This window comes from Apodemus sylvaticus, chromosome 12, assembly GCF_947179515.1.
Source record: "Apodemus sylvaticus chromosome 12, mApoSyl1.1, whole genome shotgun sequence".
Taxonomy (NCBI): Eukaryota; Metazoa; Chordata; class Mammalia; order Rodentia; family Muridae; genus Apodemus; species Apodemus sylvaticus.
In genome coordinates, this window is record NC_067483.1 from 33,915,511 (window position 1) to 33,928,494 (window position 12,984).

A 12,984-nucleotide genomic window follows, 5' to 3' on the forward strand; every position below is an offset into this window, starting at 1 on the left:
AATTTGAGAGCCACATCACTCTAGAACTGAGGGGCCATGGTGAGTCATGGGAGGAAGTGAGACCATCTTGATTCCCAAGGCTTCACGAAGGCCATGGTGACAACCCAGTGAAGGTCTGTGATCCCTGGGGAACCGGGGATCTGACAGAATGTAAAATGCTTTACCCCAAGCCATTAGTTTGGGTATATTCATTTAAAGGCAGTTGAATCCTTGCTTTAGGTGCTGTGGGAAAGGCAAGACTGTGAAAAGTGTATCTTCAGAACCAGAAGGCCCAGGTTCAAACCCAGGCTCTGCCATTCATGCCTTGGCAGAGTGGGCATGTTAGTTAACTTTTCATCTGTTTCCTCTTCTGAGGCATGGGGTAGTAGTGCCCATTTGACAGGATGATTTAGGAAACTGGACTCGTGGTAATTACTTTCCTATTGCTGTGACTTAATGTCTGGAAAAATAAATATGGAGAGGAAGGCTTTATTTTGGCTCATAGTCCATCACGGCGAGGCAGTCACGTCAACAAGAGCTTGACTCGACTGCTCACACTGCATCCTGGAGGCAGGAAGCAGAGATGGATGCTGGTGCTTGGCTCACTTTCTACATCTTTACTGAGTCCGAGACTGCTGCCGATGGGATGGCACTGCCCATATTCAGGGTGAGTTTCCCTGCTCTGGAGATGCCCTCACAGACATGCCCAGATGTGTCTCCCGGGTGACCCTAAATCCGAACAGCATAAAGACTAATCATGGAAGCAACAGGTAAATTAAGCTATCTAGGAGCAGCAGCGCGCTGCTGGGAGTCTGTGTGAGGAAATTGGTCACAGTAAGTGTTTGTCCAGTGGAGCACCCTCCACTGTCCTGCACGCGGCAGGCCAGTCACTGTACAGAGGGCAGCTTGGGTGGCCCTACTGTCCTTCACTTCTGGAATATCCCATCTGCCATTTGCCTGTTACGGGAATTCAATTCCTAAAAGCCCCTGGAAATCTGACTGCTGTGTTGTCAGAAGGGGAAGGGCCTCTCCCATTCTGAAGGCTGAGACATCACAGTAAGGTCATCATTTCTGCTGTCTGTTGGTAGCTCGTTATAAAAACAATGTAAGATTTTTGAGAAATTCTATCCACTCACATGATTTAGAGGTATTAACATTTATGTATTTGCTTCTCTATTTGAACAAGCTAGTCTCTGTCTTGTTTCGTAGTTAACTATTACCTTAAACTCCTGATCTTCCTGCCTCTGCCTCTGGAGTGCCGGGTTTACAAGTGTGCACCATCACACCTGCTGTGCAGTGGTAAGCATCTATCCAGGGCTTCATGCAGGCTAGACAAGCACTCTAGGTACTGTGATGCAGCCTCAGCACTAGAGGGGGTCTCGCTGCTGTGGAGACCGAAGCTTCTGCGTAGGGCTACTCTTCATATCAGAGACAGGATTTGGGCACGATGAAATTAGGCTTGTTTGTTTTGATCGGAAGATGACAGGCATCGCTTGCTCTAATTTGTCTTAATGAGGTACTTGCAGACAGCGATGACTTGGGCTCACATATGGTGTCGGTTCCGCAGACGTTCAGTCACCGACACATCTGCTTGCTCCCACGTGCTCCCTTGTCTTTCGCTGTGCTCTTCTTCACCTGTTTCTATCGACGCCTCTTTCCACAGACTCACTCTGAACCTCGAGACTTCAAAATAGAGAAGCAACTCTGGAATAAAGCTGTTTTCTTGGGAATGAAGAGATAGGTGGGTGGGGTTTGGGAGGTTTGCTGTTAGGCTGTTCTCTTCACTTGGCATATCCAGGATTTCTACAGTCAGGTGATCCACGGGATGATCCGTTACTAGGTGCTTATTGTTTCATAGTGCTGGCCATGTAACTGGGCCTCATACGTGTTAGGCAAGTGCTTTACCACTAATCTCTAACCTCAGCTATTTTGTGGCGTGCGTGTGTGTGTGTGTGTGTGTGTGTGTGTGTGTGTTATCAACTGAGCCATTTCTCCAACCTCTTGTCCTGTGTTTCTTAATTCTCAGTCCACAGACGCTTTTTCCATTGCCTGAAAGAACCCTTTGGATCTGTGTGACTTTTAGCCTCAGGAATGGCCTTCAAACTCTGCAGCCACCTGGGGGTGGGAATGCCCTATAGAACTCTTTCTTCATCCATGAATAAAAGGATATTATGCAGCTCCGACACCTCCTGTCACATCAAAGTCAGACAGACCCAAGACAGTGCTTGACCCTTCCCTGTGTCTTCTCATTGCATGTAGGGAGGGGACTGCCTACTGGGGAGTATTTTCTTCTCAAGGGAAGACAGTCATTAACCTGTCTAAACTCTATGCTAATAGAACCTTCTGGGTAATTGCTTTCATTAACAATGGTTAAGGCGAGCATTATAAGTTATTGCAAGATTTTCAGAGAACAAAGTAAATATTTAAAACTTCATTCTAGGATGCAGTTAGGCTAGGGGCAGAGAAAAGATTAGTCTGAGCAGGGTCGGATCCTGTCTGTCACCGAAGTGAGGCACTTGGCTAAAATTGTAGTCATTTCTCTTCAGTGGCTTTCTGAAGCCTAGCTCTGAGGAGACAGATGTGTGTTCCAGAAGATAGGGGCAAGGTTGATTTTCTTCTTACATTTCTGTCAAAACCGAGTGACATGGTGACAAAGATTAACTGCCTTCCCTGTCCGACCGCGGAATGCTGTGAGGATTAAGAAGGCGGCCTTTGGCTCATGGCTCTGCCATGCCAAGAGGACAGTTGTTTCTTTAGGGCACGGGGCCATTAGTAGCAGCTGAGTTGGCTAAGAATGCCCATGGTCTGTGTGCGCCAGGGCCAAGCTGTGCCCTGGGCTACTGAACTGTCATCAAGGACACCTGGGAATTCACTGAGCTGTGATTTTCATGCCCACAGGCCCCAAGTGTCCAAAGCAAGCCAAGTTCCTGCTTATGTGTGTAAGTGAATTACTGGGTTGTGTTTTCAAGTGGAAGCTTGGACAAAAAACCTGTTTTCCCTGTCAGGAAGAAGGATGCAATTGGACTGTTCAAAAGTTAGAAATTACAGCTGAGCCATAAGCTATAAGAGAAAATAGCCATTCTCCCCCCCCCACCACCGCCACAAGCCCCCAGGGACTGACTGAGTTGGATCGTCTGCTGGGACTCTATAAGTGCCTGATCCTGCCAAACCCTTCCTCTCCAGCCTGGGGAGAGGGAGATGAGTAAAATCACTGTATAGATATATAAATGTGCCATTGGTCCAGCAGTGACGGAAGGGGACAGCGGTGTTAGTTGGTTGTTAGGGAAGACCCTCTCAAGAAGAGACATTGGGCTAACACCTCTCTCTGAAAGGGAGAAGGGAACCCGGGGACTATCTAGAGAAGGTTCCAGAGAGCAGAACCAGCTTTCCCAAAGCTCCAGCCCACATTCTGGCTGGGTGTATTTAAGAAGCACAGGCGTGACATCTACTGTAGAAAGTAGCTTATTAGCCAAACGGAAAATGTAGATGGATACAGATGCTAATCTTCTTTGTCGGACTGACTGGCTTTAGCAGTATCATGGACACACACCTCTGGATGTGCCCTAAGGATGTTTCCAGAAAGAAAGTAGCTGGGGTATGGAGGTCCACTCTGAGTGTGGATAACACCATTCCATAGCTGGGGTCTAGGACGGAATAACAGGAAAATGGATCTGAGCACCACTGTTCTTCCCTCTCTCTGCTTCCTGACTGGGGACAACGGGGACCAGTCGCCTCCTGCTCTTGTTGCCGTGAATTCCATGCTGTGAGGCTCTGCTTGATCAAACCCTGAGCCACAGCAAACTCTTCCTTCCTCTGTTTTCTTTTGTCAGGTATTTTGTAACAATACAAACTGTGTCTGATACAGACATCATTTACAAAATTGTATCATCTACCATTTATATTTTGTTGGCTGAAGCAGGGCACCTGTATGAGTGGTGTTGGTATCCTGCGGGTGTGGCTGTGTTCACGAGTTGGCTCTGAACAGTGAGTAGGAGTCTCTGAGTGGGGTCAGACATAACCAGCAGGAAGACTCAAGCCAAGTTGCTTTAGGAAGCGCCCGTCTCAGCTCTGCCGTCCCTCCAGACACTAGCAGAACCACGGCTCAGGGGGCCGGAGATTTGCACACATGACTGCCCTGACCTACCTCTAGATTTCTGGAAAAGTTACTTGATCCTTGTTTCTTCTTCTATAACTAGACTCTCATGACACTTTAGAAGCCAATGAGACTGAGACATTCGAACATTTCCCTCATATCAAGGAAGCGTGGCTTTCCAAGGTCTTTAGTGTATAGTTTTAGCCCTATCTGAACAGTAATGGGGTGTGAAGTTTTTAATTGAATATATAGCCATACCTGTTTGTGGGTTTATTGCCTGGTGCTGTATTTGTGCTACAGGACCAGAATAGAATGGTTACAAAGGGAACGGTCTTGTTCGCCATGCCAAAATGTTTATTCTCTAGCTCTTCCAAAAAAAAAAAGCTAGCCACCCCCTGGTTTCAACGAACAGTGCTACTTCAAATGTGTGCATTGTCTCTGATACCATGTGTGCCACCCACTACATTTGTGGGATATTAATAAATTGATTTAAAGGAATAATTTTATTTTGGAGAGAGCTTAATATCCTTAAGCACAAATTATCTTAAAAGACTTTACTAATTCCTCCAAGTAGGTGTGTAGAATTTATCCTGTTATCAGACAAGGTAGGAGAGGATACAAGATCTGCCCAGTGTGGAGGAGGCAGGAGCTAGAACTCCGGGCCCATTTAGGATATCCTGGGCACAGTGGTGTCCATAGATGCTAAGACAGTTGTACCTATTAAATATCACCTTTAATGTGATATTTAAGGTCACCTAGGGGACATCTAATGATGAAAAGCACCCCAGAGGTGGAGGGAGAAGGATCAGAAAGTCAAGGTCATTTCTTGGCTGTATAGTGAGTTTGAAGCCATCCTGATAAGACTAAGATCCTTTCTCGAAAAATAAATAAATAAATAAATAAAATAAAACCTCCTCAAATGTACAGGATGTTGTTGTCTTTTGTAAGCTTGTATATTTTGGATTATTTTACCAGAGAACAAATGCCCTTTGATTTTTCCAATTAGGCAACATAGATACCCTTGGACTTTCAAGTGGGGTTACATCTACATCCACCTATCACAGGTCCAGGGTATCAGGAAGCTGAAGTTGTGTGGGGAAACCTAGCCTCCTCCACAGCAGCACAGCGTTCATCTGCACGTTATTGGTCGTTTGCCCTCCTGCTCACGTGACTGGGAGCTGCGGCCTGTCCCCATTCCCCAGCACCGTAAGACAGAACCAGACTGAGCATCACTAGCTTGGGGAAAGATCCAAATTCAAAACAATCTCAAATGTGGTTTCTGATGCATGGTTGTTGCTTTTGGACCATCATAAAATGAAAATAATTTTTTTTTACAAGTGAGAATATGCCTTGGAGGTAGAGTGCTTGTCCAGCATGCATGACGATGAGATGCAGCAAATATGAGATTTGTTCTACCTGCATCTCCCATAGTCATTACGAGGGGAATCTTCATAAAGCAGAGTGTGCGTGTGCCTGTGTGTGTGTGTGTGTGTGTACCTGTGTGTGAATAGATAACAAAGGAGAGAAAGAGTCAACAAGGAGGTCACTTTCTTTCGAGAAGAAGTAAGAATTATTTTTCATTTTGGTTCTTTTGTTTTACAAATTAAAAACATGTAAATAATATCTGAAAGAGTAACACAGATTTGCTATGAATGCAAATACAGAAAAGAATAAGCAGTAAAGTGACTTATGATGCTGTCATCTGGATCCCATGATATGTAGCAGAGCCATTTCCTCTGGGATTTTGTTGTGCACACGGGATTGCATGAAGTATACGATTGTGTTCTCCGTAGTCTTAAAACATGGTTTTCATGGCTTTGTTGCTTCTGTTTTGTTATCCATCATAAGCTTTATTTAACATTATGCGGTTGGCTTTTTTTTTTTTAATTAGCGAGGTCTCTTTATTTTTTCTCTTTTTCTCCTTTAAAAGGTCAGTTTAGTGTACAGAAAACATGCGTCTCTGCTCATTCTCCTAGGAGAATTTTCAAGGTTCTAAATGACTGGGTCAAGGAGTATTTGCAATTTTGAAGTTTACTGTTTACTTTTATCAAATTATTATATGTAGATTTCCAAAGTCCAATGTACAAGACTAATCACAGAATCCTAGTCTCTTCCATGGTACTTAACCAACCCTTCCAACTCATCTGCAAAGACTTTTAACTCTTTGGTTATTTCTTTCCACATATGTCTTCATACTTATCCAAACCATGTGTGTGATGTTGCTTTTCCTAACAGTGCGCTTTAGAAATTCCCTTCTGGTTTTCTGTGATCGAGCATGCATGCTACGCCCTGGATACTCTGTTCTGTAACAGCACCCCTAACCTCTCTCACTCCTGTTCAGCCAACGGTGGTTAACACTTAGGAAAGATACCACGTAGCTACTGTGTAAGATGAGACAATACTAAGTCTATTCCCTACTTATTCGAAAGCAGCATCTCATGATGTGGCTGAAGCCCCACCCACCCTCCATGCTTGGATTACAAGCGTAGCACCACTGAGCCTGGTTTTATATGGTACTGGGGATCGAACCCAGGGCCTCCTGCATGCGAGGCAATTACTTTACCCTTGTTTCCAGCCCAGTCCTTCCATTTTCTCTCTTTCCTTTGAAGTCAGATCTTTTTCCTTTTCCTTTCTTTCTGAGTTGGCCTTGATTTTTTTCATAGCATGTTATTCCCCCAGATTTCTACTAATCTGTACATGCCGTTTCAGAGTTAAGGGTGTGATTAGTGAGGACCGACAGCTGTCGTGCTCCCTCGTGGGAAACAGGAACCAAGGACCTAGGTCCGTGGCTCTCAGCCTTCCTAATGCTGCAACCCTTCAGTACAGTTCCTCAAGTTGTGGTGATCCCTCGCCGTAACATTAGTTCATTGCTTCTTCATAACTGCAATATTGCTACTCGTATAAATTGTAAAGTAAATATGTGATACGTGGGCTATCTAACAACTGATGTGGGGGGGCAGGGGGATTCTCCACCCACAGGTTGAGAACCACTGCCATAAGTTGTCTGTGGCACTCTCTCCTCTCACCAGTTACCTGGCGTTACCAGAGGTGGAGTCTTTAGCTTGCTGCCTAGGAGCCAGAAGCCTTGTGCTTAAGCCTTTTCCAGAGCAGAGCTGGGGCTTTTTAAAACACAGCCGGGGCCTCCTCCTTTGGTTCTGTGTCTTCCCTTCTTGGTGCCCTTCCTTTGCTCTGTATGCATTCATGTGAATTCTTTCTAGGAATATTGCTTCGTAGCCACCTTCTGCCCTGGAAGCCATAGACCCCCACTTCTGTCACTCTTCTCCGAGTCTTACAACTTCTGGAAATGTCCCGTGCACAGAATGAGCCTTACACACTTAAACGTCATTGTCTGCGTTCGGAACTCTGCCAAACAAGTGCCATTAAAAGAAAGCAAAGCCAATCGAGCAGGTAGAAGGCAGGATGAGCATGGGGAAGCCGGAGACCACCGTGACTCAGCTGATGGTCTCTTGGAGCGTCCTTTGTCCCACCTGTTAGTTCAAGGGCCTCTGTCCTCTTCCCAAGGCTTTATCAACCCCTCCCCCATCTCTCCCTCCCCCAGTGGTGGTTTCTTGTCTCCTCACTGTGACAAAACACCAAATGAAAACAAGCTAAGGAAGAAACATTTGTTTTGCCTCAAATTGGGGGTGTCCAGGCCATCACTGAGCAGGAGTGTGAGGGCGCTCTTACTGCGTCCACAGCCAGGGAGCAGAGACTGCTGTGCCCAGCTCAGCCTTTCATCTGTATTCAGTCTGAGGCACCCCTCCCCCACCCACCTATGGTACTGCCTGTATTCAGGGGAGAGGGGGGGCTTTCTACGTCTATTTCCTGATCTAGAAAGTCTAGCACAGGCAGGCCACTACGTATGACTGTCAGGTAACTGTCACTTTGACACATGCTTCCAGGGCTGTGCTTATTCTAGGGCTAATACCTATTCCTCCGTCCTCCTGGCCTTCCTTGATGGGGCAGTACACTTGTCCGACCTTCTCTGCTACCTCGGGGACTGCTCTTGAGACCTCCATTGTCTTCCTGTGTGCTGCTCTCCCTTTCCTAAGCCCCAGGCAACACAATACCCAGTCACAAAGTCAATGACTGCTGACTTTCTACCAGTCCTGCATGTCACCTGAGGTGGAAGCCATCTTGAGGTGGAGCCGGTCCCACCATCTTTGTCTGGGCAGTGGATGCTTTGCTGTGTCTTCCTGTCTTCTCCGTACTAGCTTTTTCTACCATTTCTGGCCAGAGCTGCCTCTGTTTTCTTTTTCTGGTGAGAGGGATTAGTCAGAACAAAACCCTGGGGTCAGTAGGTGACTGGCCAAGAGTAGCTGAACCTTCAGGACTTTGCTCATTCCTCCTGCACACACTTCCTTCCTGAGCCTTCCTCACACGCAGACTCCAGACACTGCCGCTGCCTCTAGTCATTTCAGACAGTCTGGTTGATGCCAATCTTTGGTTATAGAAATCATTCTTCTGCAAGCTCTGCCTCATCTCTCAGTTGTCAGTTGAGACGCGGCCGTCATGCCTAGGTCTGCAGGAAGTAGGGTGTCACCTTCAATAAATAAACGCCAGCAGGATGGTGTAGGAGAACTATGTGACAGGGGCTGGCTGCTGCTACTGCCACTTCTCCACTTGGTGAGCACTGTCAGAAAAAGATGCTAGAAGACCTGGTGACACAATGAGACCGGTTTCTTCATCGTCACAGTTGTGACACAAAGGCGGGGCAGGGAGGGTCGGTGGAGCCTCAGACACTTGGGGACTAGATTGGGCATGGGGAGTCTGGGGATTACAGAGCGCTCAAGTACTGAGCCCATGTCGGGGAGGTTATATAATATGGGACAGGCAAGAGCCTGGCCCGCCCTGCGTGTGCTCAGAGTCTAGAGAGGGAGCCTGGCAGCATATCAGCAGATGATACACTGAAATGGTGAGCAGTATGTTTGATTTTAAAATAAAGCAAGTTTGGGCTCATGAGAAGGCTCAGTGGGTAGAGGAGTGTTGGTCCACGATCTCCTGTGTGTCTTCTTGTTCACTGATTACTCAGAGTTGAGAAATGAGAGATAACCCAAGCATTACTACATTTTGTTCAACTCAAAACTGTGTGTGTGTGTGTGTGTGTGTGTGCACATATGCCCATGCATGAATGCATGATAGTGTATGTGTATATATGTGTGTGTGTGCGTGTGCATGCACACATCTGGCACATATGCATACATGTGCATCCACATGCCCTTGGAAGCCAGAGATTGATATCTTTTCCTCTCTGCCTTAGTTTTGAAGGCAATCTGTCAGTGAACTTGGATCCGCTGCCTCAGTTGGACTGAGGCCCGTGAGCCCTGGGGTCCTCAGTCTCAGTCTCCCTGGCACTGCTATTGCAGGCGCGCACTGCCACACTCCACTCCCTGCATGGGGCTAGGGACTCAAGCTCTGGGCCTCGTGCTCAAACAGCAGACGCTTTACCCACTTAGCTGTCTCCCAAGCTATCTCCAAGCATTGTTCCTCTCTCATTTAGACACCTCGAGGTCTCTCCTCTACCAGGGGAGACCTACAATAGAGGAAGGCCATCGGCTTCCGGTGACCCAACCTTTAAGCATAGCCACACATTCTTCAGTTCAACAGGATCTTCTGGGCAGCAAGAGATCTAAATTCTATTGTTGAGTAGGATTGTTAACTAATAAGACCAGACTTTGGGGGGTGGGGGGTGCATGCACATGTGTACAAATATGTAGAAACCAGAGGTCAACATCAAGTTTCTTCGATTGCTTTGCACCTTATTTTTTTGGAGGCAGGATCTGTCCCTGGGATGTGTAATTTGACTATTTTTACTGGTCATTGACCCTCCCCTCAGGGATCCTCCCCCAACATTGGGATTACAAGCATGTTCTACTGAACTCTACTTTTTTATATGAATTCTGGGAGATCAAACTCAATTCGGGTAGGCATGTTACCAACTGAATCTTCCTTACAACCCCTCCTCTGTGTGTGTGTGTGTGTGTTTTGTTGTGGTAGTTTGATTTGATTTTTTTTGGTAGGGTATGTCTCTGAAGCTTTCCAATTTTATCTCCCATGATTTTAATAGAATTCAGGGTTATCCCTCTCACCCCTGCTCACACAGTTCAGGCCTTAGACATCACTATCTTCTTTTGTTCGTCATTAATATAGATCTTAGTCTACACATATTGGCTTGGGACACAGCTAGCAGCTGGAGTTCCGTCTCTGGGAGGAATGTGAGCCCCACAGAGCTCACATAGCCAGAGGACGAGCTGTAGGCTTTCCCTGATCGCCACAAGGTCATTATCAAAGCCAGTTCCATGCCTTTCTGCTCTTGCTGCCTTTTGAAACTTCCCGTGTTTGAGTCAGTTACACAGAGTTGCTAGGAGCAGGCAGCAGCCTGGGCAGCCATTCTTCATGCTGAAGTCTCTAAATAGCTTTCAGAGGAAGGAGCGACAGGACCTTGCCCAGATGTATGCCTGGCTCAGGGCTTTATCTGTTGTCAATGTAAAAATAGCAGCCGGGCAGGCATGCCTCCAAGTGAGTACAGGCCCATAATAGTCCTTTCCCCATGAAAGGAAGCCTGCTCGAGTCCCATTATGAATCACTGAGGTACCACTGTGTACCCTTGTCTCTCTCATGCTTTCATAACATGCATATTCTAAATGTTACCGTTCACTGAGTGGAAAATAGGAAAGTTGAAATGCCCGAGGATTTATTAAATTGCAGACAGATGCGTTACCAGTGGGCACTCAAATGTCCAGCACTGGGCTGGTTACTTGTGCTGTGGTGCCAGCGTAAGGATGAGAAGGAAAAGAACACAGCCTGTGGGCATTAGCAGTCAGCACCTACCTTCTGCCGGGCGCCCATCTGCTCTGGTTTCTGGGACTGACTGACAGCTGGTGCACTCTCTGTCCTCTGCAGACCTTCATCCTGGGGGGGGGGGTGTTCAGGTGTGTATGCTTGCATGTGGTGTTTGTGTACAGGTGTGTATGTTTACATGTGGTGGGTGTGTTCGGGTGTGTATGTTTGCATGTGTGTATGGAGATCAGGGCCATCCCAAGCATCATTCTTAGGAAGGCTGTGTGCTTCCTTTGAGGCAGGGAGCTCACCAGTTAGGATGACCTGGCTGGCTGGAGAGCTTCAGGTATCCTGGCTCGGCCTCCCCAGAACTAGGATTGCAAGGTCATGATGTCATACTTGGGGTGTTCATGTAGTTTCATGTAGTTTCTAGGGATCTAACTCAGATGCCTCATGCTTTCACGGCAGGCAAAGCTAAACCATCTCCTCAGTCCCGGACTTTTCATTTAATTTTTTTTTATCTCATTTTACAAGTTTTAGTATAAAAATCTCAACTTTAGGATTTGTTTGCCTCAGAAACTGCTAAGTGTAAGTATTAAGCATATGATATGCCTGTTTCTGGGACAGAATTACATACATACATACATACATACACACAGAAACAGAGAGACAGACAGACAGACACACACACACACACACACACACACACGAACTAGTTATTTTTCTCCTGGCTATGACTAAGATACTTGACAAACATCAAGCAGTAACTTAAGGATGGAAGGGCTTATTTTGCTCACAGTTTGGGGATGCAGTTCATCATGACAGGAGAGACATGATACCAGGAAACAACCGATCACATTGCATCTGCGGTTAGGAAGCAGAGAGATGGATGGATGGTAGAGGCTCAGCTCACTGACTCCTTTTTATTCAGTCCAGGAGCCCAGCCCATGGGATAGTGCTTGCCCACATTCAGGGTGGGTCTTCCTTCCTCTGTAAAACCTCTGTGGAAACACCCACATAGATGTAGCCAGAGATATATCTCCATGGTGATTCTAAATCCAGCCAGGCTAACCAGTAAGGACTAACCACCACAATGACCTACAGTAACCCTTATCTGCACTGTGTGCCACTGATGGTCAAGGTCTCTTGTGGGGATTTAGGTTTTGGGCTGTGGTTTTATAAGAGGCAGGTCCAAGGAATATACTTTGGGATGCCCCAGATGTTCACTGACATTTTGAGGCTGTTTATTAGTTCACAGATACTGGAAATGAACAGGAAAATGGCCAAAAATATCTAGCATCTGTGGTTAAAGTTCCCATGAGTTGGCTACTGCTGGATTATGTTAGAAGTGTCTGCTATAGTTGGCAGTGTGTTGGGGTGTGGTAGCCCAACCAGCTACATGGCTTTCTCAACTCAGGCAGGGGAAACGCGATATTTTGGAATCTCGATATAGTAATGTCTAAGTAGTGGAGATAGAAAATAAGTTATAATTGGAAAAGTCTTGGTGGTGTTGACAGTGTGCCCCTGTCATCAGCTCTCCTCTTTAGTCCTGCTTGTCTCTGTTGTAATGTTAATAGGTACTTTTATTACCACTCTACTAAAGATTCATTCCATCTTGATTTATTATCTAGACTTTCCCAGGGGATTGCAAGAACAACGGTGCAGGCTGCCTCCTGGCTTGTTGCCTCTTGGTGTGAGCCAACCAGAAAAAGAACGGTTCCGAGTTTCACTTGAAGCCATCAATGGTTGTGTTTGGGCAGCCCCAGATAACCAACAAGAGTTGTTTCAGGAAGCTTGGATGATGCCAAGTTCAAGACTCTGCTTTGGTTCAGCTGCTTAATCTTAGCCCAACAAATGCTCCCCTGTCTGGATGTTCATTTTGCTTCAGGGTGGGACGGATGGCTCGCATAGTTTCACAACATAGTTTCCAAGCTCGAAAGTCTTTGATGAGTTGTAGTGGGAACCAAAAACAGCTACAGCTTTTATGTGGGAGATGGAACAGAGAGGTGAGATTCTTCAGACAGCAGAGTTTTATCTAACATTGACTGCCCCATGAAGAGCGTGTTGGTTCCGACCTGAGTTTTGTCTCTTGTGAGAGGAATACTACCTTGTTGGCCACTGAGGCCGGGGGG

General features: G+C 46.4%; 1 protein-coding gene across 4 annotated transcripts in view; it reads left to right on the plus strand.

Moving 5' to 3' along the window:
- Mgat5 (alpha-1,6-mannosylglycoprotein 6-beta-N-acetylglucosaminyltransferase) overlaps positions 1-12,984 on the plus strand; it is a 293,176-nt gene that overhangs the window by 138,900 nt on the left and 141,292 nt on the right. The gene's annotated exons all lie outside the window — the stretch shown is intronic.